Here is a 27,888-nt window from a genome sequence, read left to right as displayed (position 1 = left end):
GTCTCATGCTTAACTTTGTATTGAGTTAGACAGCACCTTGATTAATATAAAGAAATACAGTAAAGGAAGGTGTGATGGGGAGGGTGAGTCACACGAGGACAGAAACAGGGGCAAAGACTCTTTTTCCATAAGACATTCAAACAGAAAAAACAAGACAATAAAAGGTAAACAAACAAAATAGTGTTCACAGTAAAACATGCCAGATTTGTAGTTTCATTTGAAACCAACAGCAAATCATGAAACACTATGAAAAACATAAAAAAGGTAAAATCTCCTAGAGTAATTCCCAAATGAATTTAAAATTACCACACTGATCAGTAAACCCCAGAACAAATATAAACAGCACTAACTTTTCAGGCCCTTCTTAAACATCATTCAACTTTTCAAAGTTAATGCTTAAAGTTGATGGGTTTAGCTGTGCTGCACAATATTTTTTTTCTTAAAAATACAGTATACAGAAAAAACTCTCGTATTCCCCATTTTGAATCATAAGCTCAAAACCCAAGAGTAGAAGATCAGCTAGAAGGATTTTAAATTATTTACAAATCCAGCAGGTGCATGTGCCATGAATGGCTTGGCTTCCGTCCCACGGTGGATGCCCCTTCTCCAGCTGCGGTTCCCAGGTCTCTGTTCTCTGTTCCATCTACGGCTCATCAGTCATTTTGAACAGTTCCAGCAGTGCCTCTACAGCTCCGAAGTAACCCTCATCTTCCAAAAACAGAGCTTTAGCTGTCCTTTAGACCAAATATCCATGACATATGCTAGCAGCTTCATGGAAACCATACTGATTCTGAGAAAATTCCCAACAAACACACCTCTGTCGATATTCTCATTCAACGCACTCAGCCACGCAATGGAACCGATGTTGTTGGTGATGGTGACCAGTGTGGCTCGGGCGAGATCTTCCTCGCTGATGGACTCTCGCTTTTCCTTACTCATCATGTTGCCAAAGCTTGGTCCTATGGCAGATCCTTGAAGGCCAAATAGTTCGTAGTCTCCTCCATAAATGTCCTTCACCAGCTTATCAATATTGGTGCTGTCGCCTTTAGCTGCCATTACCAGAGCTTCTTCAATGTCTCACAACCAGTCAGTAAGCAACATAGGCCTAGGAATGTCCCACCTCCAAGACTGGTCCCCGTAACTTTTATAGTTGTCCTTGGAGTACACCGCCGGGGTGTTCACCGGCAGCTTTGGGTATGGTTTATCAAGGCAGTACGGCTTTTTTTGACACAATTCAGAATTTGTGGGATTTTCAAAATAGTAGCACTCCGGCTTGCCATTGAAACCAGCGGGGTCAACGTGGAGCAGGTCCTGAATCAGACAATCCAGTTCGTCCAGTTTATGGGGCTGCAGGCCCACGATCATTCTGAAGTCCTCTTTGAACTTGAAAGCCCCGCCTCCCATGGCACGGAGAGAGGGTGAAGGCTGGAGAAGTTCTTCTCGCCGCCCATCTGAATGAACAGGTGCATGGCGCAGGTGGGGAAGTGGGTAAGTGCAGGTGCCCCTTGCGCCCACACATGGTCAGGTTGCTCAGTTCCAGGTGGGCGTCTCGGATCCCGGTCTTCCCATAAGCGGTGTTAGAGGTCAAATACTTCCTGATGTGCTTCAGGCTCTCCACTTCCTCTTGTTCCTCTTGGCTGCAATATCCTTTGGTTCAAAGTAAACCAACTTAACCAGTGTTCCACCGACATCCATGCCAAACCATGGGAATGTGTGCTTTGGCCATTTTTAAACTTCATTAAAGACACCAAGAAGGAGGTAACTAGTTGAATCGAGGCTAATATTCTTGATTTAATATTTATATTTCTGCAGAACTAGAAGGCTGGCACTCAAAATGACCATAGGACACTTGTTCACTATTGGTAGGATTTTAGCATTGGGGAAAATGCAAGGTTGGCTGTTCTCACTGGCAACACTGGTGGGTATCTCAAGGAGACATGGGAGTTCAGGGAGTCAAGATTAAAGTATCAGCTGAAACATCCAAAACAAAACAATATATCCCTGTTCTTTGGGTTTTTTGCTGAGGTAGTTATTTATCTAATATCTCTTTGGCCTAAAAACAAAACCATTAAATACAAAGACCAGCTTTTTATGACAAAGAGCAGGGTTGACATGCCATCCTAGGAATTGTGTATCTGTGTAGATTTCTGGTTACTAGGACTCTGGAAATATCTTAAAAACATGCCCACAGAACAGACACAGACTTTGGTGTCATCAGCGCTCAGCTCCCCACCTCCTGTGGATGGCAGCTGGTTTCCATGCCGACATGACCCTGTCCAGAGTTCTGTTCTAAAACATAGGGTTAATTCACCCTATGGTTCACATCCATATAAGTTATAGTGACTGCCTGTGGTAATCATTAGTTCTAGCCACCAAATATTTCTAGTTCTCCCTCTAAGTTCATGGTATGATTGCATAAGCCAGTCCCTTTAAATTTAGATGTGATCATGTGACTTGCTTTAGTCAATTAAATCTCCAGCAAGTGCAAACAAAATGTTGAGCTTTAGCTACATGGAAACACAGACACAGAGCCTCTGGCTTCCTAAGTGAGGGTGACATGGAGCAGAGTCTCTATCAGCCTGTAATGGACAAATAGTATAAGCAAGAAATAACCTTTATAGTTTTAAACCACAAAGATTTGGGTAATTTATTGCAGCAATATAACCTGTTTTATCCTGACTGATGAAATTCCCCAAATGTTAGCTTCCCTCCAGTCTTTTGTTTCTTCCTACATTTCCTCCCTATGTTGCTCCAAGTATGCTCTCCTCCATCTAATTTCCAACTTCTCTGTTTATATCCCAATATCTACAATGTGCCTTCTGGAGCCCCAATTTTGAGCCCAAAAAATTCCCCGCATCTTCAGCTTCTCCACTGAATGTGTCCTTCATCCCTGGGCCTTACCTGTATGCTGGTTCTCCTTTAGAGGTTTCTCCTCCCACAAACCTCCACCCTGAGGGTTGGGAGGTGACACTGGTATTCCCAGGTCAAGACTGCTTCTGTCCCTGAGTAAGAGTCCTTTAAGAAACATGACCCCCAGCTGGATCACCCCAGGTCTTTTCTTATTTTACTGACATCTGGTCACTTCTCTTTCAGTGTGCCCTTGGGCACCTGGGTCATAGTTTCCTCTCTTCTTCAAGGAGTCCATTGAACTGTGGGTTCTGCCTGGCCTCTTACATCTTGACTTTTAATTGTTTAAAGGACCTCAGATATAAATAGTTTGCTCTTCTTGAATGCATAGCACACTCTCATCTGCCCGTGAAAGATCTACTTGTGCTTTATTTTTTTTCATTTTATTTTTTTTTAAACCATTCAACCCTGATGCTTGTACCTTTTTCCTCCCCAGCCCTTGTCATAGGCCAGCACTCTAATACACTTGATATGTTCTTAAATACTGAGGTATTCACCCTTACAGCATGAGTTTTGTGTGCTTATGTTTTTAACTTACATGTGCAATTTAAAAAGAAGAAAAACATGAGTCCTTCCTGTAAGGTCTTGTGTGGCTTCTCACAAGGTGGCTGAGATTCATGTCCCCCTTATTATTTGAACCAGCCCCAGTGACTCTCTGTTTCTTGAAACCAAAATAACCCAAGGAACTCACTACTTCGTGGGATAACCAGTTGTGATACTTAACTGAGAACAGGATGTGGTGTCTAGACTTCCCTGGCCCATTGCTAAAGTGTCAGAACCTCTTTTGTTGTGATTGGCAAAGGGCTGAATGAAGAGTGATTTGGGCCATGATTAAGGATTCAGTCTCCATATGGCTCAGTTCATTTTGCCAGATAGCAAAAGCATCCCTAACAGTAGCCTAAAATCTTGCTGTAACTCCTTTGAAATAATGACAGAAGTTAAAGAGTTTAAAGCATGCAGCTAGACTTTATTAGACAGACAGACCAGAGAGCAGAGTAAAAAGAGAAACAGACCCAGAGACACATAGGGGTTTAGTATATGCTAATGGCAGTTTTTCAAATAGAAAAGGAAAAGACAGATTAACTAATAAATTGTGTTGGAACATCATCAGGGTGGCTAATTGGGAAGAAAAATTAATTTGGATTCTTATCTTATGGCTTATAACAAAATAAATTCCAAATAAGGCCAGAAATGTATATGTGAAAAAGTTAAATTATTTGAAAAACTCATGGGAGAATTTTGGTAATAATCTCCAGTGAAGGTTTCTCTAAGCATAACACAAAAACCCAGATGACTGCAAAGAAAGATGAATTTAGCTGCATTAATTTTTTTTTAATTCCTCAATATAAACCCACCATAAACAAACTACCTTAAAATATAAGCAACTTTTACAAATCATAAGAAAAAGACCATTTCCCATTTGAAAAAAAAAAAAAAAAAAAGGGCAGGACTATGAAGAGTTCATAGAAAAGAGAATATAAACACTCTAAACATACAAAAAATATGTTCAGGATCCCTTATAACAAGAAAAATTAAAATTATAATGGTAATGCATCATTCAGCTCACAGATGGACAGCATTAAAAGATTTTAGAAACTATACTGACAAAGACATATGGAAACAGGTACTCTCATAAATTCCTCCAGTGGGCAATTGACAATCTTTATCAAATTAAAAAATGAGCATATCCTTTGATTTCTAAGAATGTATTCACAAATATATTTAAATATGTGTGAAATTACATATATCATTTCATTAATGGGAATTGTGATTTGTCCAAATAATGCAATACTGTGCAGCTATAAAGCGTTGTAAAGCTTTTGGATCATTGATGCAGAACATATTCAGAGAAAAGAGCAGGATGCAGAACATTGTAAGAGTGGGGGAGGCGAAGGAGAGTGAAAATATATGCCTGTTTGTAAGTGCCTAGACGCTCTCAGGAAGGTTACACAAGAAACTTACAGAGGGGAAGTGAGACAGTGTGGACGTGGGAGGGAGACCTAATGTTTCACATTTACCTTTTTATACCCATTAAATATTTTAGCATGTGCATCATTATAAAATGAAATAAAATTTTAAATAACAATAATACATATCAAATGCTACCAGTTTTTTTCCAACAGAAACTTTGGTGTCCACTGAGTTGTGGTGCCAATTTCTATTGAATGTATATACAAACAAACGAAAAAGGGAAGTTTAAAAAGGAAGTAGGAAGAGACTGTAGAGAGAAGGTCTGCTTTTATTCTGGGGTTTGGTTTTTCTAGGCGCTTAGTGATCAAATAATGCCTGCTTTCTCAAACAGGAGCATGAGAAATGGCTCCCTCCTGAGAGAGAGCTACATGTAGCCGTAGAGAGTGGGCATCGGGTCTCAAAGATGACATACTGATCGGTGAGAGCCAGTGCAGGTTGAGGGTGGGGGGCAGGCAGGCAGTTGGGGTTCTCTAGCCAAGACAGTCAGCAAGACCAGGGGAAAAGACATGAGCACAGGAGTTGTCGATTCCACAGTCACGCCCCAAGTCAAGGGCCAGAATGCCTGAGATCCCTCTGGAACACAGGGACCAAAAATAAACAGCAGCCTTCTGGCATGGAGAATGGAGCAACCAAAAATATAAATAAGTAACAGAAACAGGACACATCAGCTTGAAAGAGCAAAGGATAGCAGGGTGCTGTAGGAAAATAAGAGAAGAGAGAAAGGCAGAGTTTTAGCTTGGCTGAGGTATTTAGCGTGGCTATTTTGCATCTGCTGATCATATTGAGATAAAGGCCTTCAACTAGTCCTGCGCAGGTTTGCGCAGGTTAAGTTCACACTCAGGCTAATGACAGTGTGTTCATATTTATCCCCACTTAGAGAATGCTCAGCACACAGTTCTAAGAGCTTTGACAGATGGGACTCTCAGAGAAACACCCAGCATGTCAAGCTTCTAGTTTTCTCAGTATTGATGCCATGCTGCTGTTTAATTCTTCCTTACCCGACCCAGTATGACCCTGTCCCCCTTGCCCTTTACACATTCATTCATTCATTCGTTCGTTCATTCAATGAGAATTCACTGACTACCCATTATGCCAAGCACTGTATCAAGGCCAGAGAGGCAGTGGTTAATGTGACAGATATGACCCTACCTCCATGGAGCTTATGGTTTAGGGAGGAGATAGACAGTTAAAAAGTATAAACCCAAATAAATATATAATACAAATTATGTTACATGCTATGAGGGAAAAACAATGTGCCCTGAAAGTGAAAAACTGGCAGCCTATTTTATTTTATTTTTTTAAATATATCTTTATTGATTTCAGAGAGAGGAAGGGAGAAAGATAAAAACATCAATGATGAGAGTCATTGATGGGCTGCCTCCTGCACACCCCCTGCCGGGGATCGACCCCGCAACCTGGGCATGTGCCATGACCTGGAATTGAACCCCACCTCCATCTCCTGGATCCTAGGTCAATGCTCAACCACTGAGCCACGTCCAGCTGGGCCTGGCAGCCCAGTTTAGATTGTGTGGTTAGGAACAAGGACTTCCTCAATGCACAGCTCTAGGCACAGACGTTGCACACAACAGGCATGGCATGTCCAGATGCCAGCCAGGCAGAGTGGGGCCACAAGGACTTCCAGGAGAGGGAAAGGCATGTTCAAAGGCACCAGAATAGGAAACATTTTGGCCAAGAGAAACCACTGCTAGAAATACAAAATAGAGACAGCATAGAGGAAGGGGGATGGGTGTGAGATGAGGCTCAGATTCGTGGAGAATGTGCAAGGCCATGAGAGGAAGGTGAGATTTTTATTCTAAATTCAATGGGAAGATTCAAGGGCACTAAGCAGGTGAGTGACATGATTCGATGTATACATTTATTTAAGACTCTCTGGTTGCTGTCTGGAACATGGATTCGAAGAGAGCAGAATAAGAAGTGGTAACCAGTTGGGAAGCCAATGAGTCAACCAGGCAAAAGATGAAGGTGACTTGGCAAATGATGGTGGCTGCAGAAAGAGAAAAAAATTGATGGAATCAAGACATGTTTGCAGATTGAACTGACAATAATCGCTAGTAGATTGGCTGTGAGAGGTGAAGGATGACTCCAGGTTTCTGGCTTAAGCCAATGAGTAGTACCATTTATTGAGGCAGGGGAATATGGGGAGATCAGATTCAGTGGTTAGACCCAGAGTTACATTTTCAACACTCTAAACTGAAATGCTTGTGATAATTTAAGTGGAGATGACAAGTAGACAGCTGGTTCTATGAGTTTTTGTTCATATCAGAGATCTGACTGGAGATAAAACATGGGAGTTGTCGGCGTAAGGTTGCATTTAAAGCCCTGGGAAATTATGAGATCCCCAAGTTGGGGGTGGGGGGAATGTTGACAAGGAAGCTTTATTTTCAAATGTGCTGGAAATTTTTCAGTCTCCCACATATGTGGACCAATCCACATAAATTGTTTCCAGAGCAGCTGGGACCAAGTCCTCACCATCTTTAACAGAACAGATAGTGAAGCTACTAACTTCTCTCCTTTCCAGCAGATGTTTGACCAACTTGGTGTTTGTGGTGTCCTGGGTTGGAGCAGAATGAATGCCTTGTCTCCCAGGCTCTCAGCTCTCTTGCATGTGCGAATCCTTAATTTATTCTCTACCTCTGATTCTGGGCCTAGTCACATGCTGATTCAAAAGCCCTTTAATTGTTTCAGGGCATAATAATCTTACACTCGAAGATTTCAGAATGGTTGCAATACGAGAAATGTGAAGGCATGCAGGATCTGTTTATTCTTCTTAACTCTTCAGTTTGTCTGGGTTGCAACATATCCTGGTTTCAAGGAGAACTGAAATGCCAACAGCTTTGCTTACTAAGGTATGCCAACATCTCCCTGTGGATGTGACACCTGCACTCTTCAATAGAAAGGATTTGGTTAACTTGTCTGTCCCATCCAATAGGGCTCTGTTGTACTGAGCTAAGTTTTTCTCCAAGCCACCTCTCAGTGGGTTGAGCTTAATGATGTCCAATCTTTATCTGGTTGCCTTTGGTGTGGATACTGATCCCACGTTCAGCCAGTCACTGTGATGGAAACCAAGGTACGTTTCACTTGATGTACAGGCCTAGGCCACTGCAATAGGATACAGCCTCCGGTTGAACCTTCTGGCCTCAGAAAAGGCTGAAGATACACCCACCCCCCTTTAGAGCATTGACTTTACCTGGTCTCATCTTTGGGGCTGTTGCTACAACTCATCCTCATCGAAGGTGCCAGAGTGTGAATCTCCAGTCTGATGAGATTGTGAAGTAACAAGGCTGGTGACTTAAAAAGACCTTCAAGATGCAGAAGCTTAGTCTCTGTAACTGTCTCATAAAATCTTTCATTGGGGTGTCAGCTGCTCTATTTTACAACTCCTATCTGCAGAGCTCTATATGCATTTTATTTCTCTCAAACTTGAGGGGAAAAATTCTTTTTAAATATATCTTTATTGATTTCAGAGCGAGAAAGGGAGAGAGAGAGGGAGAGCAAGAAACAGAAACATCAATGATGAGAGAGTCATTGATCAGCTGCCTCCTGCAAGCCCCCAAATGGGGATTGAGCCTGCTACCCAGGCATGTGCCCTGATAGGGAATCAAACCACGATCTCCTGGATCCTAGATCGATGCTCAACCCCTGAGCCATGCCCAGCCAGGTTTGAGAAAAAATTTTAAGAGAGTTTCTGAACATTCCTCATACAGAAGCAAAATAAATCAAAGTAGCTTGAAGACCTGATCAGTGATGAATCGTTAAACTCACCATGTACAGACAAGTTGAACTTCCCTTTAGAACTTCAGATAGCTAGCAGTCAGATCTTTGAGACACTGAAAAGAATGTCAGTGTAATAGAAGGTCTGACCTTTTCTGTCAACTGGAAAAGTCACCTGTGCATGATGGATCCAATGGAGAAAAGAGGGGGTGAAGGAAATTGTCATCATGATCAGAGCTGTGTCATGTTAAGAGGCAATTCTCCACAGTTCTCAGGCATGTCTGCATATCTTGGAGGCAAACACCACTGTGCCTTTATTCTAGACTATCTTTTCAAGAATATTAGTATAGCTGGGTCTATTAGTAGACCCAGCCTTGGAAGATAGAGAGAGTGCATCCCTCCAAATTTGTTTACTGTTTGTATAATAAAGATAGTGAATCCCTTCAGGTCAAAGTTCTGGTAGACTTACTGTCCATTAGAAAAGACAGTAAACTTGGGATTCTTCTCTTATAATGTAACCAACTACCTGTGTATGTATTACCTGGCTCTCTCGTGTCACCCTGTGGAAACTGAGGTTTGAAAAACCAATGCAAAAATGTAGACACTCTAGCTACTGCTATTGCTGTAATAAGCTGTTCTTTTCCTCTGGCAGAAGTCTTGTGTCATCTGCCAGCATCCATGAGGCCAAGGTTATTAGTTTGCAGGTAGAGTAAAATCTCAAACTTTTCACAATTCTTGACAGTCAGACACCTATATAGGTAATTTTAGCACAGGACTCAAGAGTAGTGTTAGCAATGTTAAGAACTGTGTTGGATCTTTCAAACAAAATTCCCTGATAGCCAGATGAAGTTCTTTTACTTCATGTTGTCACGGTGTATGAACAAGTGTATATAGTATTACAATTTTTGTAAGACTAAGTTCGAAAGCTTCTTTAGGAAGTTCTTCCAAAAAGACCCAGCATTGAACAAAGTTTAGGACCCAGGCAGTAATGACCATCTCCGACAGTGGCCACACCACTGGACCAGTTGTTTTCAAGTTCCCCTCCCTGATGGCAGCCAAGAACCTCACCCTACCACTACCACCAAGAGCTCTCCTTCCTTCCTCCTGACTGAGGTTGGGCTCTTCCTTGTTGCTTCTCCGTCCAAAATCCTACAAATCCACCCGCTCCCTCATCTCTGCTGTCTCTCCATAGTCCACATACTCCCCCCATCTCTTTCTAACCATACTCCCAGCTTCCACCCTCTCCCTTTCCAATCTGAATCCTACATGGCCATCAGAATTGACGACTTTCTCGTATCCCCATCACTTTCAACAGGGCTCTTAAGCCAGGCAAACTTGATGGCTGCTTGTATCTATTTGATATATTGGACTTCTCCTAAGATTCTTTTGAACAAAGAGTTCCACTGCTTTAAACCTTTTTGGCGGGGGGGGGGGAATGCTAGCCTGAAAGAGAAACTTGCTGGAGGGGAAGAGTTTGTATCAGGAAGAAGACCAGGACGTGGTGAAACAAAGGAAAGTAGTTTGGACTTGATCCTGTGGGCAGTGAACTTCATCAAAGAAGAGGTATGTTCCTGTTCCCTCTACCTAGGATGCCCTTTACCTCTTCTCCCCTGCTTAGCACAAAAAAATAATAACAACATAGTAACTATCATTTATTGAGCTTAGATGCTGAGCACTTTAATCTGTAAGGAAGGCAAGACATACAGAGATGACTGTAATTCCAGGTAGTTTGCTGTAGAGTAAGTGCAAGTGAAGTGGATATGGCATCCAGGTAAGGGATAGGAGAGTCAGAGGTGTCAGATCTGGCCCTGAGGAACTCACAGCAATTCAATGCACCCTTGGCCTCCTTGTTCTGTGGGAGGCCAGGTGGGAGGCTCTGTCCTTGGATAATGGGAAAAAGCAGGGACAGCCACCGAGTATGGAGAACCAGCAGGGAACACACTGTAATAGCAGAACTAGATGGCCCTATGCCTTCTGAGGGCCTCTTTTGGGTTATTTCCAGACCTTTTTAACCCAAAGAGAGAACCGACTAGATTTGAGCAAGCACTGTGAAGTCTGTCCCTCACAGCCGCTTCTCTGCCTGTAAATAAAATTCCAGCTAATCATTCAGAGGTGAGTCCTCACTTCACTGTCCTTATGACAGAGAAGAGGGCTTCTCTAGGGTGTGGAGAGCCAACCTAGGGTGCCCCATGCCAGAGGGTGGGCCAGTAGATAATTGAGGGCCCTGGCTCTGTTTTGCAAGCTCACTAGGGGTAGAGAGCATTGTCCCAACTTGAGAACACTTTAAACCAGTGGTTTTCAGGCTTCAGCATGCACCAAAATCACCTGGCAGGCTTATTAAACTAGAGCTGAGCCCTACCCCCAGATTTTCTAATGCAATATATCTGGGTTGGGGCCTGAAATTTTGCATTTCTAACAAGTTCCCAGGTGAGGTAAATGCTGCTGGTCTGGGCAATATACTCTGAGAGCCCAGGCTTTAAACCCAGAGCTGAGTGATTTAACAGCCTTCAATAAAAGGACTCCATAAACAACACTCCATTATTGTTGTGATGGAGCTCCTGCTCCACCTACCACTTCCCCACATTCCCCACCTTCCAGCCACAACTAACCTCTTGTGGTCCCTCAGACCTTCCCCACTATGTCACATGTCCATGACTTTGTAATTTTTTAATGCAGAACCCTATAAAAATAAAATAAGAATCAACTCTAATTCTTCTACCTAGAGATAACTGCCACTGACATGCAGATGTGCCTGGTAAAAACGAATTGAGTGAGTTGCCTGAAAGTTACTTTGGAGCAGAGCTTGCAAATAGATCTCTCAAGTGCCTGCTTATAATGTTCAAGTGTAAAGCAGCAACCCCCTTACCTCAGGAAGACATTCTCTCATGTACAAGGATTGCCCTCTTAATGAAAGTTTCCTAATTTTTGGAATAATATCTTGTTTTTGTGTAGTATTTTACAAAACACTTTGGCATATGTTGTCTTATTTGGGCTAGGTGTTTGCTGAATGAGGGCCCAGGACTTGCTCAAGGTCTAATCAACAGAATCAAGACTGGGATCCTGGTGTTCCGGCTCCAGGCTCTGCTCTTCCCATGTAGTGAGGTTTTCCTACCAATGCCTCATCGTTGTTGCCACAACACAGTTGACCACTTCCTGAGGTCGTCTCTTGACAACAGCAATCACACTGTCTACTGCTCCTAGCAGCTTTTTCTTCTGTAGATGCGTACCTTCCCCCACTCTACCCCCACTGTCACCTACCAAATACCCTGAGGCAGAAACTACAGGGAGCTCAAAATCCTCACCCCCCAAGTCACTCTCTCCTGGTTACCTCTGTGCCCTGTTGCCAGTCCCTTTCACCCCACTGCCCCATTTTCCTCCTCACTTTGAGAGGTGGTTACAAAAGGAATCTTTAAAATGAGATTCTTGGATGGCAAAGGAGGTGAAAGCCATTTGGCCCAGGGGAACTGGGAGCTACAGGCCTAGAAGACATCCACTTACTCACTGGGTGATCTAGGAAAAGAAACCCGTTTCGTTATCTGTAGAATGTGGACGATAATAAGGGTGTAACACTGAGGAAGTAAGCAATCAATTTAAACAACTCTCAATATTACCATGAAAACAACGGCAAGGTCCCAAAAGTCCAAGAAGAGGTGAGCCTATGAGGTGGGAGAGGCTTTGGAGTCAGAGGGAAAAAATTACAAAGAAGGGACTTGGAGCCCAAGAAAAGGATTATTAACAATTTTGACAAATGTGTACAATTGTGCAAGGACCACCACGATTATATAGAACAGCCCACCCCAAAAAGTCATCCAGGCTCCTTTGCAGTCAGTCCTCCCACCTACTCCCAGATCCTGGCAACAACCCATCTATTTATATCCCTTCAGTTTTGCCTTTCCAAAAATGTCGTATAAATAAAGGGAACGTGCAGTATGTAGCCTTTAGTTTCTAGTTTCTTTCACTCAACATAATGCTTCTGAGATTCATCCATATTGTTGCATGTATTGATAGTTCACTGCTTTTTACTGCTGAGGATGTGCCATTGTGTGGATGTGCCAAAGCTTGTGCATTCATTTACCAGTTGAGAGACACTGGATTGTCTCCAGTTTTGAGATATTATGAATAAAGCTGCTATAAACATTTACATACAGGTCTTTCAGTAAAATGTTTATTTTTCTTGGTTTAATACTTAGGAGTGTAATTGCTGGGTCATATGATAAAAGTACATTTAAACCTTATCAGAAACCACTAAACTATTTTCCAAAGTGGCTGTATCATTTTGCATTCCCACAAGCAGTGTATGAGATTTCCATTGTTCTGCATTTCTGTCAACACTTGGTATTGTCAGTGTTTTATGTAAGCTCTATATGGGCAAGAGTTTTTATTTGTTTTGTTCACAGTTGTTTCCAAAACGCTAAAATAATGCCTGACCCAATAAACATTTGTTAAATGAAAATAAATAATGCACTAATTTTAGTTCAACAGCTCATTCATTCCCCATCTGTGTTTTTTCCCTTTTATTCAGCAACAGCAACTGGTTAAGAATCACAAAGTTGGAGAAATGGCCCTACATTTCTGTACACCCCATGCTCTGTTTAAGAAGTGCTCAAACTTGAGCAAGCATCAGAATCATTGGAGGGTGTGTTAAAACAGATTTCTGAGCCCCACCCCCAGAGTTTCTGATTCTGCAGGTCTGAGCAGGGCCTGAGGTTCTGCATTGCTAACAAACTCCCAGGTGGTATAGATGCTGCCAAGCCCAAGACCGCACTGTAAATAACAAGTGTCTAGATCAGGAAGATCTGGATGATCTAGAAGACCAGAGTTCTAAATGTCACTGCACAGTGACTACCTGTAATTAATCTATTTCCAGCTTATGTCACCTCTCATCTGTCTCTCTGCAGAATCTATTTCACTCTGATCTGCCTTAGACCCCCTACTTGAGCTTTCCCTGACACGCCCTGGGCAAATCGGGAGGGCATCAGGTGGTAACAATCAGGCCCTCAGGCCTGCTTTAGTTCTGGCTGAACTGCCTCCCAGACCCTCTGAGTACTGGCCCTCTAACTGGCCCTCCCACCAATCTCTTCAATAGCCTCAACTGTTCTCCTAATTCATTCTTCCTCCCTTCCTTCTTTCCTTCCTTCCACTACTCATTGCTTTTTAGTCACTGGAGTCCTGCCTTCATCACTTACATGGGTTTGCCCAACAGGCTTTCTGGGTCCATGGCTAGTTCAAGCCCAAAAAGCAAGTACAAGATTCACTGGTCTCAAACAGCAGCAGTGGGCTCCACCCAGCCCCACTAAAGAACCAGGAGATGCCTGGCCTGTGTGGCTCAGCTGGTTGAGCGTCATCCTGTGCACCAAAAGGTCACTGGTTCGATTCCCAGTCAGTGTACATGCCCAGGTTGCAGGTTCAGTCCCAGTTTGGGGCAAGTATGGGAGGCAACCTATCAATGTTTCTCTCTCTCTCCCCCTTCCTCCCTCCCTTCTTCTTCCTTCCTCTCTCTTCAAAATCAATAAAACCATATTAGAAAGAAAGAAAGAAAGAAAGAAAGAAAGAAAGAAAGAAAGAAAGAAAGAAAGAAAGAAAGAAAGAAAGAAAGAAAGAAAGAAAGAAAGAAAGAAAGAAAGAAAGAAAGAAAGAAAGAAAGAAAAAAGAGAGAGAAAGAGGAAGGGAGGAAGGAAGGAAGGAAGGAAGGAAGGAAGGAAGGAAGGAAGGAAGGAAGGAAGGAAGGAAGGAAGGAAGGAAGGAAGGAAGGAAGGAAGGAAGGAAGGAAGGAAGGAAGGAAGGAAGGAAGGAAGGAAGGAAGGAAGGACCAGGAGACTGGAGGAAGGCTGATGGGCAGCATCTTCCCAGTGCCCAGTGTGAGCAGAGTCCTGAAGGTTCTGCAGCAGAAGCAGGGAAGCACACCTATGGAGAGACCTGGAATAGAGAGTCTGCGATGGAAACCAGAGGCATAAGAAGGTTATAGGAGCAAAGAGAGGGTAATATAGGACAAAAGGTTAGAATGCAAAAGACTGGGAGTCTAGACCTCTAAAGCTTGCCAGTTGCAAATGATCCTGTGAGGGACACCAAATTTTCATTGCCCAGACCAGTGGTGTAGACAATATTGTCTATTTCAGATCCATTCCTGGCGTCTTTCTTATCTTGACCTCTTCAACTGCTTGACTCAGAGACCCAGCCCTCTCTTGGATTCCCGTGCAGCTGACACACACAGGATTCAGGTCTTATACCAGAATATACACTGGCTGCCCTTTGGCATCTGTGGTTTGGAGAGTGTAACCTTTAATTCTGCACAGTCTTATTTTCTATCAATGGCCTGTTTTTCCAGGTCAGGTGTAAACTTGTTAACGCAGGACCACCTATAACATGAGCTAACTTTTTAGCCTAATCTCCTTATTTTGTTTAATCTTTACAGCATCAAAGGAATCACTTAATGAGATTTAAGCTAGGAAATCTTAATGTTAGAATAGAATAATTAAAGTGTTTATGGATCAACTCTTAAGACCCTGTGATATGCTTTAAAATACTCCAAAAAGAAAAGTCAAAGGAACATGTAAACAAGAACAGCAAAAATTGATGGTTATTGAAGCTGAGTACTGGATTCAAAGGGCATTCATTAGTTGATTCTCTCTACTTTTTAAATGTGTTTTTTTTATTTTCCATAATAAAAAGTTCAAAAAGAAAAAAACAAAATGATTCAAATACATCCTGCAAGAATTCTGGAATTCTCCACCCATACTCTTTTAGAGGTTAAAGGGGAATTATTTTAGTGTCCCACATCCACATGTAGATTTCCTTTTTTTGACATCCTTTAGTTCAGCCCAGTTGTTCTTTTTCTGGGAAGGAGGGTAAACTAGACATAACATAAAATTTCTCATTTTTAACCATTGTTAAGTGTACAATTCAGTGGCATTCATTACATTTGCAAGGTTGTGCTGCCATCATTAGTGGCTCTTTTTCTTTTCTTTTCTTTTTTTTAAAGTGGCTCTTAAATGTTAAATGTTAGTGTGCAAAAGAATTCCTAAACAGGGTAGTATATGCACATCATGGACTTTAAATTTCATGAGCTAACACAGGCCACCGAAGGGAATTTTGACAATAGGGACATTTTATTTTAAGAGATGACACCACTCCCACCCTATCCGCCCCCCGCCCCATGAGATTCCACTCCTCCCTGGAGTGTCTGGCTCTGAGCTGAGGCCTTGAACTCATCCCACACCCCTCACAGTTAGGACAGGGAGGTCCTGAAGTGGAAACTGCATATTCACTTTGCCTGCTAGGCTCTGCCTTCCCGGGGGGGGGGGGTGAACCCTCTGCCCCCGCGCTCTCAGCAAGTCCATCCTCACCCCCCATACTGCTGCTCAAACAACAGCCTCCCCATCCATGAACAAGAAGTCCTGGCCTCACAGAGCACCTGCTTTTTACCTCACTTGGCAGCTGTCTGGCTTTGGGGCCAGGTTAAGTCTGAGCCAAGCACAATTTGTAGACCTATTGGCCCATCAGAACCAGTGGGAAAAAGTACCCATTCCTGGGCCCACCTCAGAACCACTGAAGCCAAATTGCCAAACGTGGAGGAACTTTAAAAAGCCTAGGTGATAGAGTTTGGTGAACCAGGGGCAGAATGGGGTGAGATCAAGTTAGATTTAAGCAAGGGCTGGATCACTCAGGGTCTTGAAGGCCCTGTTAAAGAGTCTGGATTATATTCTGTTCAAATTTCCTCTTTAATGAACTAGGAGGCAGGGAGATATTCTATACTACCAGCCTGCATAGTTTTCAGCAAAGCTACTCTGTGATGATTGACAGTTGTAATAATAATAGCAATAATAACAACAAAGATAACTAACATTTATTATTTATTTTGTTTCCACCAAGGGCATTCTCCATCACATTGTAGAACATACACTTAGAAATGGATGCAGTTTTCAACCGTTATTTGATCATATCTTTGCCTCTGAGGCTGAAACCAGAAAATAGAAAGGTCAGGGGCTCTGAGCTATATTCATGTATTTAGAACCTGTGACTTACAGCCACCTCCAGGGTGAGGGTTGGTAGGAACAATCCAGCAGATTGGAGACTACTTTCAAGCAAGTAAATTCTGGTGCATATTAGTCCCAATACAATAGACTTTATTTTATTTACTTTAAATGTATTGACAAGGAACCACTTTAGGATGTGTAGCTGAATACCCTCTGCTATTGAAAATTGAAAGGAATGTAGTAAAGGCAGACATTCTGGCCTATGCTGCTGATTGAATGCTATCATCTTTTACTAAGAGAGGTCCTAACAGATCACCCCAATTCTTAGTTGTTAGAAAGCATGACCCAAGAACCCAAGACAACCACTCTAGAATCAGCACAGTCATTAATGGCTTTAGTCCTGCAACATTTCGTTGGCTCACTTTCAACTATTTTATTTGTTAAGTTTTATCATTTAGCTATTCAGTATATCTCAACCTGAAGCAATTTGCAACCCACCCCACCAGAGAACACTTGACAATGTCCAGTAACATTGTTGGTTGTCACAACTAGAGGAGTGAGGTGTGGCAGGGTGGGCAGAGAATACTACAGGCATCTAGTACCTAGAAGCTGACTGGGGAAGCTATTAACATCCTGTAATGTACTGGACAGCCCCCATGCCAGAGCTATCTGGCCCAAAATAGGAAGAGTGCCAAGGCTGAGAATCCCTCAGTCACACAGAAATAGTTTTTTAATTAAGATGATTATATTCTTGGAAGGTTGAACAAGAGGTTATACTGCTTAATACTACAAATTCCCTGGGTTCTTTGTTGATGAATTTTTATGGCCATATTGGGAAATTGGTCACAACTCTTTGAAGTATTTCCAGAAAAAATATGTTACAATCATGCTTTTGAATGAAAAACATTGAAGCTTTCACTTGCATGTTAGAGCTTGTACTGGACACACCCAGAGTGGTTTTCAGTTCATAGTCTTGGCCCTCTGTGTATTGTGATTAGTAGCTTTAACTTTCATAGAAGAATGTCCTCTCTACACTCACTGTGGTTCAAGAACCACCCTTCGTCAGCCTCACTATCTACACTCAAGCTCTTGCCCAAGAACATCACTGCAGCAGGGACAGCTAGCACCCAACACAGACTACCACTCCCTTTCACAAGGGAGCATCATTTTCAGATAGTAGCCATTTCCTCTCTTTCTCAGCACAACCCCCACCCACCCCTTTGCATCTAAACATAGTCAATTGTGTGTGTCACTTCTGGGCTGATATGATTGAGAAGCAGGCCCACCATCACCTTGTCATCTTCTATCTGCTAATTGGGAGTGGAGCCACAAGGTGGATGGAGCCCAGGTCCCTGAGTCACCCTCTGGAGGTGAGTCTCCCACCCATCAAGGACACCTGCTTGGACTTTACATGAGCAGAAGTACACTCATGGTTAGTCACTGAGATTTTGAGATTTGTCTATTACAGTAGGTATTGTTACCTAACCTAACCTCAAACACTTCACCTCTCACTTTCTTAGTCAGTTTTAAAAATCACTGTTTATAGAGGATCATCTGAAGCAAAGGTCAGCAAACCAGAGCCCGTGGGCCAAACCCAGCTTGCTGCTGCCTGTTTCTGTATGGCTGCAGTCCACAAGCTAAGAACGGTTTTCACACATTTAAGTAGCTGGAGGAAAAAAGACTCTAAAGAATAACATTTTGTGACACATGACTATATAAGAAATCCTCATTTTAGTGTTCCTTAATAAAGTTTTACTGGACCCCAGCCACACTCATTTGTTCACAGATTCTCTGTGGTTGCTTTTACCCCACGATGACAGCACTGAGGAGTTAGCTGAAGCAAAAACTTCATGGCCCTAACATCTAAAATATTTACTTACTATCTCGCCCTTGACAGAAAATGTTTGTCAACCCTTGGCTTGAAAGATATGCAGATCATCCATTCATCTAGATATAATGTTTAGAAATTGTCTCCTGACCCTTTTTTGGCAGGAGAAAGTCTGGATAGAGACCAGAAAGCCTGGGGTTCATGCTTGATCTACTTCGCGTTCACCTCTTGTAGAACAGCTTTCATTGAATAGTTCCAAGTCACTATTGCAGGGCTATTTTTGAGAATCCCAGGAGATATTTCTCTTAGGTCTCAGGACCGGGATAATCTGAACCACTCTTCTGAGACAATCCTTATCACAAAATATTTGCTTGGGCTCTGAGGATGCTTTAAGCCAAATCTATAGCCCCATCTTCAATGAACAGACTCTTAGATGAATTTCTTGAACACTAACACTACCCTGGAATTATTTTATTGCCCTACACTTTTTCCTTTGCCTCCATCACTTTCTTTAAAACTTTTACTCAATTGCAAATGTTTCTCCAAGCTGCTTCAGAAATCCTTTTTTGAATGAGGCAAAATAGGAATCAATAAAAATGTAAACAAAAAAAACCTGTGAACTGTATTACATCATTATAAATGTGCTTAATTGTTCTGTCATCAACTTCTCTATGATGGGAACTATGTCTCACAAAATCCCCTTGACTATATGATTGTGGATCTCAGAGGGGAAGTTGAATGAGATATGGGGGCATAAGCAGCAGCCATTGGGGTCTAAAGGCCTCACATGTTAGAGAAGGTGAGAGATACTCACAGGCTGATTCTCTTCAGGATTAGCTCCTCTTCTAGTTCTTTCCCAATTGCCAGCCCTGTGGACCAGTAGTGAGCCCAGGTCCCAGCACCAGACACTTTACTTCAAACCTGCAGAAGTACTAGCCATGCCAAACCTTCCACCTTCCACAGACTTCTACACCAACCCTCCTTGCAAGGCAACTCCAGCTGCAGGATGTGCCCATCCTCCCCATTTACCTGCAAGTTTCAGCTCAATTACCAGCATTAGGGCTGGTTAGTGACTCTTCAATCCCCTTCTCAGACCTGTGCTCTCCCAAACACTCTCATAATTGTGTAAAGTATAATTCCTCTAAATTCCTTATTCCACAATACCCATAGTGATTCAACTTCCCTGACTGAACCTGGACCAATACAGATAATGTAACATTTTATTACCAGTAAGATTAATAGTGAAGAACACTTCCCTCTCCTAACTCCTAACTTCTGTTATTGACCACATGTGATCTTCTCATTAAATGAAAATGTCCTCATTTCTTGATCCTAATCCAAAGAAGAACCCTTTTTAATTCTGCAAAGTTCCATCCAGTGCTGTGAAAATTTCTCAAGTTCCTGGCCCATGGGAAGGTGCAGGCTATTAGAATGGATGGACTCAGCATCACTTTGAGTCACTTCCTCCCCCCTACTCTCACAAGAGAGTTGGTGTGGCCATCTCCCAAGTGTTTTCTCTCTAGGAAACAGAAGGTGACATTTTCCCTGGCCACTTGGAACCAAGAAACACCCTCCCTGCTCATGCAGGTTTCCTAAATATTCTCTCAGATCCAGCACAATAGCACCCGATCTGAGTCATGAGTGACATTGATTGCCTTCTTGGTGTATTTTGAAAGATATTGGAATTCAGTCATTAATAATTCATCCTTTGGGCTATACCAGCCACCAATGCTTCTTCTGCATTTAGAGTTTCTTTTAAAAATGCAAATACTTCTAAAAGACACAATAATAATAGCAAACAACTATATAGCTCTTTCTAAGTGCCAGAAACTGCTCTGGGCACATCACAGATATTAACTCACCTAAACCTCCCAACGATCCTTTGAGGGAGTTACTTAGTTCTCCATGCAGCAATATCAACCTACCCCACCCCACCATGCCTCAGCCAGTCTTCCACAGCTAACCACCTTCCTGCCCAGGACCAGCTCAGAGCCACCCTAATTTCTGTGTTCATTCTTGTGCTTGGCTAGCAGAGAGTAGAGGGATTGGGATAGGACCACTATTGGTCCTAGAAGTTGGAAGCTGTCATTATACTAGAATTAAGTGATCCTTTCCTTTATCTGAAAAAAAGACTGGAATATTTTGAAGAAAAAATTTTTAAAGTGTCTATTAGCCACTTTTATGAAGAGACTTTTTAAAAATCTTGTTGCTGTTATTACTAGTTACACCACATCAAAAAAATGTTTACAAAAATCAAAATAAAAGAACGGTTTTATCTCAAATTATCCCTCAACAAACAGTTCAGAATTGAGGTAATGATATCTTTCCCCAAATGCATTATTACTCCTATATTCTCTGTCTTATTTAATGGCCTCTTCATTCATCAACCTGGACCCAGGGAGCATCCTCACCTCGTCCCCACCTTTGTCCACCCTTCTGTCCACACTCAGTTAATCCATGCGTTAACCTATCAGTTTGGGGCACCATAATCAATGGCCAAAACCTGCTGTGTCCACATCAAGCTCCAGGCTAATCCCATCCAAGACCAGCTCCAAAAGCTAATGTTAAGACTGTAAGAGGGAAAAATGGTGCTTAGGAAACAAATTCTTCCTTCTGCTTTATCTTCAGCCAGTCTGGGAGAATCTTATTTAAATGCTTTGAGGAAGATAGGTGTGCAATTAAGTGTTATCTGTCATCTTAGCTAAATGTTTGCAAGGCCCAAATTAAAATTCTGAGGTGGAACACATTTATCTTCCAAACAGGGGAAGGCCAGGCTGCTCCCGTAGCATGCTCATATCTCCCTCCCCAGAGCCAAGTCCTCTTCTGGGTGGTTAATCCCCAGAGGGTTGAAACTACCCAGTTAAGCCCACATGGCAACAGGTGCAACCACCAGTCTCTTCAGAGACTGGAGGCACCTAAGGGCCTGACCTGGAATTGGAGAGTGGAATTCGTGGGATAGGATTGCATTAAAGGCAGAGAACATTTTTTAAAATAATTAAGTTCATGGATAAGTCCCCAGAAGCGGAATTGCTGGGTCCTGAGGTGGTGGATGGAGGTGGAAGGAGGTATAAGGAGGGTAAATGGTGATGGGGGAAAAATAAAATAAAATAAAGAAAAAATAATAATAAATTTTCCATGTAGACAATTATATCACCTGCATGTTATGCTAATGTTAAGTTAATTTTGTCTTTTCCTATCGCTGATGTGCCAAATCCACTGTGGCGCTTTTGTAAATAAAGTTTTATTGATACAAAATAAATAAATAAAATAATTAAGTTCACTTCCTCTTTAATCTCCTGTGATGACTTCTGTTCTCATCACTCTCCAGAAATTACCCTCACCAAGTCACAATTGACCGCCTGCTTACCTCTGGTGGCCTTTCCTTGCCTAGTCCCAACTTGAGCTCCTGAGCTTTCAGGCCCCCTTTCTCTTGAACTTTCCTTCTTAACTGGTTCTCCTACAGATCCCCTTTCACCTCTCCGTTTCCTCCTCTAGATCTGTTGAAGGTTCCATTTTCTCCCCCCATCTTCTAACTGACAGTATTTGCCAAGGATCAGTCCCTGGGTCTCCACTTGTCTCTCTCCATACCTTGTCCCTGGAAGAGACAACCACTTCTACCCTAATTGACCCCAACACTGTCTCCGCCAGGTGAACTATTCACAAATACTGTCGTCACCTCTACCTGTAACAACGCTTCTCAATTTCTGTGCCTTTTTAAAGAGTTGTGCTATCGTTTTACCCTCCAAGATTAAAACTGAAGGGTCCTCTCTGTCTCTTGTCCTCATTATTCAACCAGACCCGAAGTTTGTCCACTTCCTAGCTAAACCCCATAGCGGTTTCCATTGCCACCCCTCTAAAATGAGACTTCAACACATACCCACATGAAGACCCCAGCCTCCTAACTGGTTTCCGTCATCATAGTTCTGAGTGCTGATTCTAGGCTCTATTAAAAAGGCCATATTTGGCTCATTTGAGTTCCAAGTGTATCATTTAGAGTCATTCTTATCACTTCTACTTTGGATTCACAACTTTTAAGTCAGATGCAAAGAATGAACTCGCCTTTCATCCATTCCTATTCTGGTGATATATTGGGATATTGGATAATCTAAAATTCTAGAAAAAATATTTTTTAAAACTTTTTGAAGGCACAAGAGAACACTGATGAGCAGATAGAAACTATAAAGGATTTGAGCTTTAAAAGAAAAAAGTATGCTGCATTAGATCCATATTTATCTTATCTATCCCCTAAGGATTGTGTGGCATGGTGCATGGGAACAGAGCTCAAGTAGAAAGCATCAGCCTTACTGGGCTAAGGAGTCAGAGGTCAAAGTTTGGGAACGCAGCTGGACATTGAAGGGGAAAATCCTGGAAAGAAGTGAGCCACAGAGGAGGAACCCCAAAATCTATGTGCAAATCCCCCTCAAGTCCTTGTATGACTGTGAATTGAACATGTTCAGAAAAAAAAAATCCAAGAAACCCAGCAGAGAGCAATAACTGAGAGGCTAAATGTATATGCAGACATTTTAAGAACTGTCTGATACTGAAGACACTGAATTTTAAGTTTGAACTTCAAACTAATTTAAAGGGCCTTACTTTTCCAGCAAAACCCCATAAGTGCCATATCTTAGGAGTAAGAAATATATCCCAAGACTAAGGGCTAACCCCTAGGATTAAGGGGAAAGTAGCCCTGTCATAATGGAGCAAAAATGAGGCCTCCAAATAACTGAGTGATCCACCAGTAATTTAACTTCTAGCTAGAACAAAACTCAACCCTCTTTGGAGTAAGATAGCTAAACCCACCACCTCTGCGATATAATATCCAATATTAAATATATTACAAAAAATTATCAGACTTACGAGGAAGCAGGAAATTGTGACCCATAGTCAAGAGAAAACAGTCAATGGACACAGACATTGGCAACTCATATGTTGGAATTAAAAGACAGGGTTCTAAAATAACAATGATAAATATGTTAAAGCATCTCTGGGTGAATATGATGGATAAAAGGATGGGAAGTTTCAGGAGAGAGATGAAAATTATTTTAAAAATAACTAAATGGAGATTATAAAACTGGAAATTCTAATATCTGATTTTTTTAAATTTATTGGATAAGATTAAGAGTAGATTAAACAATGTAGAGGAACAGATTAGTGAATTTAACAATAAGTCAATAAAAATTATCCAAACTAATGCACAAAGAAACGAAAAAAAAACATTAAAAGAAAGGAAGAAAATTTCAATGATTTGTGAGATAGTAAGAAGGCATAGGCAACTGGAATCCCAGAAAGATATGAGAGACAATTGAGCAGAAAGAATGTTTGAAAAAATACGGACAAAATTTTTTCTAACTTTTATTAAAAACATCAATTTACAGACTCAAAAAGCTCAGCAAACCTTAAGTATGACATATACAAAGAAAACTACATTACCAGTTAAATTTCTGAAAACTGCAGAGAATGAGAAAATCTTAGTAAAACTGCAAAAGAGGAGAAAACATTGCATACAGAGAGAATCAACGATAAGAATGATGACTACTTTCTTTCCAGAAATGACAGAGGCCAGAAGACAATAGAATGATATCTGTGAAGTGCTGAAAGGATAACACTGTCAAATTAGGATTCTATATCCAGTGACAATAACCTTCAAAACTGAGGCTGGAATAAAGATATTTCAGGTAAATGAAATCTGAATTTATCATCAGGAAATCCACATATGAGAAATGTTAAAGGAAGTTCTTCAGGCGATAAGGAAGTAATACCATATGAAAATTCAGATGTACAGGAAGGAACGAAAATCACCAAAAATGGTAAATATATGGGAAAAAATATTTTTAAATCTTTCTTTCTTTTATTAAATGATTAAAATATAATTGACTGTTTAAAGCAAAAATAACAATCTATTATAAGGTACATACCTTTGTGGAAATAAAATATATAACTACATCCGAGCACCTCCTGTTTTCTTTCCTGCTACCTAGCCATCCCTAAGGGATGAAGAAGGGCCCTTCAAATTGGCCACCTCAAGACCCTCAAATCAACTGCACAATGACCATTAATATTCTCTTTGGTTAGGAAGAAACCAAAACCCAGTTATGTAAGGTTCCTGAGCTCTTGTTAATTCTCCCTAGAAAGAGAGCCTGTTGATTCTATTCAGGAATCGAGCATTGAAAGCCTCTTCTCTCCACGGCTTCCACATTTTGCTTCCTCTCTTGTCTAGTTAAGCCTTATTCATCCTTCAGATCTCAGCTCAAATATCATTTCCTCAGAAACTCTCTCACTGATCTCCCCTCCACCCCCATCATGCCCCATATCTGTGTCCATGCCTGAATGTCCTGTTCAGTCTCTTAGTTCCTCTGGACAAGGCACCACCATAGTCATTCCGCCAGAACCCAGAGGCTGAGCCCACACGACCACTGCTGAGTTGATGGAATACATACCTACCTGTCTAGTGTTTACCTGCCTACCAGGATATTCATCTCTTCCGAGCTCTCTGGACCTTCTTGATGCTGATTGGCCTCCAGTCTGAACTTCTCATCGCCAACTGTGAGATTCTTCTTGCCAGGGCCACCTCCTTTTCCTCAGTCCATCCACTTTGCTGGTCATGGCCAACCTTATTCTGCTCCATCCTCTTGCCAATAAATTCCATGTTATGTCTGTGTAAGACTGAGCCTTGGGGAATGCCCATACTTAGAGGCAGGGGAAAGGCAAGAAGATAGTTCAGACCAGCCAGGGCTGAGAACCCATCCTAGGTATTCCTACGGTGCCTTCATAGTACTCAGGACATTCTATTACCTTTGGTCGAGAGCCCTGTTCTTCATTGTCTCCCAGTGCCCAGCGCAGAGTCTGGCTGCATATAAGCATTCACTCAATATTTGTTGAATAAATAAAAACCCAAAGAGTCTGAAAAGACCCAGAGGAAATGGACTTACTAAAGTGAAGGAAGGAAAGTTTCGAGAAAGTATTAGGAAACTTATTTCCCCCACCCCACCCCACCTCTTGCAGCACCGGTGTGGCAGTTGGTAGGTCACATTCACCCAGGAGAAGCTGGATGAATGCCTGTCCATTCCTGATGCCTTGAAGTCATGCCTCTGAAAGAGGGTTTCAATGATGGTCATTTTTTTCTTTTACTAAAAGACATTACATAATGAAGTAAGTGGCATTACTGCCATAAAGGCCTCAGATTAATCAGATAACATAATCTTAGTATATTCTCTGCAATTATCTCAGTGTACTTCACGTTTACCTCTAATTCAGTGGTTCACAGTCCTGGTGTGACTACTCTAAAGGGGTTTCTAATTATTTCAAATATATCAACAGGCTCTCCAAATGGTTTAAATTCATATTCACCTTAATACAGATTCCCAGGGCCCAGCCTAGACATATTTAATAGGACTCCCTGGAGTTGGGCTTAGAAATCTGCATTTTTAATAGATTCTCAGATTATTCTGATGCAACACTTTGGAATCATTGGTCTATTTCAGCCCTTTTGTTCTCCGGATGAGCAAACTGAGTCAGGATTAAGGCCAGAATCCAGGCTTCCTGACTCCAATTCCAATACTCTTGCAGCTATAGTGCACAGCTTCAGTCCCCAGACTCTTGCTCCTGGCTTCTGGGAAACTGAGCGAGGCTTAATTACATAATCTTACTTTTACTGGCCTTGCTCCTAAATGCTATGCAGCCTGATGGGGGCAGGAAGAGGGGTGGGCAGTGGGTGTGGTGTAATGTGATCAGCTCTGAGGGGCTTTTTCAGCCACAGTGGCAGAGGCTGTGAGCTGGGACATGAGCCACTGTCCCACTGGTCTGCTGGGAGCCCCACCACCCACCAGCTGTCTTCCTATTCAGGCTCCACTCAACCTCTCCCCACTCCATTTGTCAACAACTCCCAGAGATGAGAAAAAGGAGACAGCTATGCAAGTGTGTCCTTGGAACCAATGGCACAAAGAAAGAAACCTAGAGGTTGTTGCAGGAAAGGCTGCTTGGGCTGTTTCCATAGCAACATCATCATCCCTGCCCTAGCAGCTACGTGCTGCCTGGCATGTGCACTTTCCCAGGTCCTTGGAGGACACTGCTGTCTCTCACAGGTTCAGGGTTCAGGAGTCAGTTGTTAATCCTGGTATTTAGATAATAATATCCAAGACATCCGTGGGACCTTGAGCCAGCAGGAACTGAGTGCACATGTCTGCGGACCGTCCAGGGAGATCCAGAACTTGGGCACCTTTACCTTCCTCCTCCTGCCACAGGAGCTGGCATGCAGCAGGTGCTTACATACTGTTGGATGAATGGCTGAGCAAATGAGAGCATCTCGATGGCTATAGTAAGCTCCTTTGCTCAAGGAGGTGAGAGAGAACCAGAGCAAAGCCTGGAGGGGAGGAAGTGTAGGCCCTCCCCAATTATGGAGGACACCCATCCATCTCCAAATCACTTCTAAGAGCCTCCCTTCTGCATTCCTCACACACCCAGTGTCTGCTGGTTTCTCTGAGCTGCAAGCCACAAAGTGTTACCCCGCCCAGAGGCATGCTCCCCTCCCTCTACAGAACCCTCCTCCCACAACTCCCACCCCCAAAACACATGCACTTTGGGAGAGAGGTATGCAGCAGTGGATCACCAGGTGCGGAATTTCTAGCACCAGAGATGAAACTGCTTTTAGAAAAGGAGAGGGGACTCTTAGAGTCCTGAAAATTATTGCTATCATAATCATAGCTTGGAACATATTTAAAAACAGATCTTCAATATCTTCTTCCTTTGAAAGTGGTTTTGATATACGTAAGGGAACATTTTATTGCTGTGAGCATATCCTTGACTATGTTTCTTAAGAAAATCACTAAACCCAATCTAGTACCTTGGAAGTCCCACAGCACCCTGTGTTTCTTAGGAAAAGCACTGAACACAATCTAGTACCTTGGAAGTCCCACAGCACCCTGCCAACAGCATCCATTACCCCCTGGTCACTAAGCCTGAAAGGCTCAGTTCTTGGAGTATACATGCAGTTGATTAATTTTTCAATTGGTTTTCATATTTGGAAATAGCAAACAAATTTGGTGAACAAGTTAGATAAATAAGCTGGATATTGCCATTTGAGATAAAAGATTCCTTACAGCTTTAATCAAGTGATAACTACTTTGGCTTTCTTTGGTTTGGTTTTATTTGTGTGGGTTTTGTTTTTACAGGGTCAGTGAGTAATTCAGGAAGAATTCCACATATGTCACCTGATCAGGCACCATCTCAGGCCCTGGGGATGGCGAGAAGTGGGCCTGGGATGGGATGGGGCTCCCTGCCCTGGACATGAAAGGGGGTCTAATCCACTAGGTTGACAAAGAGGCAACCACAGGGCATAACTCCTTTCCTTCTCCCCAGTTCGCCTCAGGCCTCATCCCCTCTGAAACCTCCAATCCTCCAGCTCCTTCCCTTGTTTACTGTCTGCTCGGTGTCCTCGGGTGCGAAAACTGCTAGAGAAAACTCAGCCACATGGATGGCCAT

General features: G+C 42.3%; 1 pseudogene; it reads right to left on the bottom strand.

Moving 5' to 3' along the window:
• Nucleotides 1–643: 643 nt before the first annotated feature.
• LOC107529192 (pantothenate kinase 1 pseudogene) lies at nt 644–27,888 on the bottom strand (annotated as a pseudogene).

Source organism: Miniopterus natalensis, chromosome 13 (genome assembly GCF_054644295.1).
Source record: "Miniopterus natalensis isolate mMinNat1 chromosome 13, mMinNat1.hap1, whole genome shotgun sequence".
Lineage (NCBI taxonomy): Eukaryota > Metazoa > Chordata > Mammalia > Chiroptera > Miniopteridae > Miniopterus > Miniopterus natalensis.
Note: the sequence above shows the minus strand (reverse complement) of the source record. Positions and strands in the feature narration are given on the sequence as shown.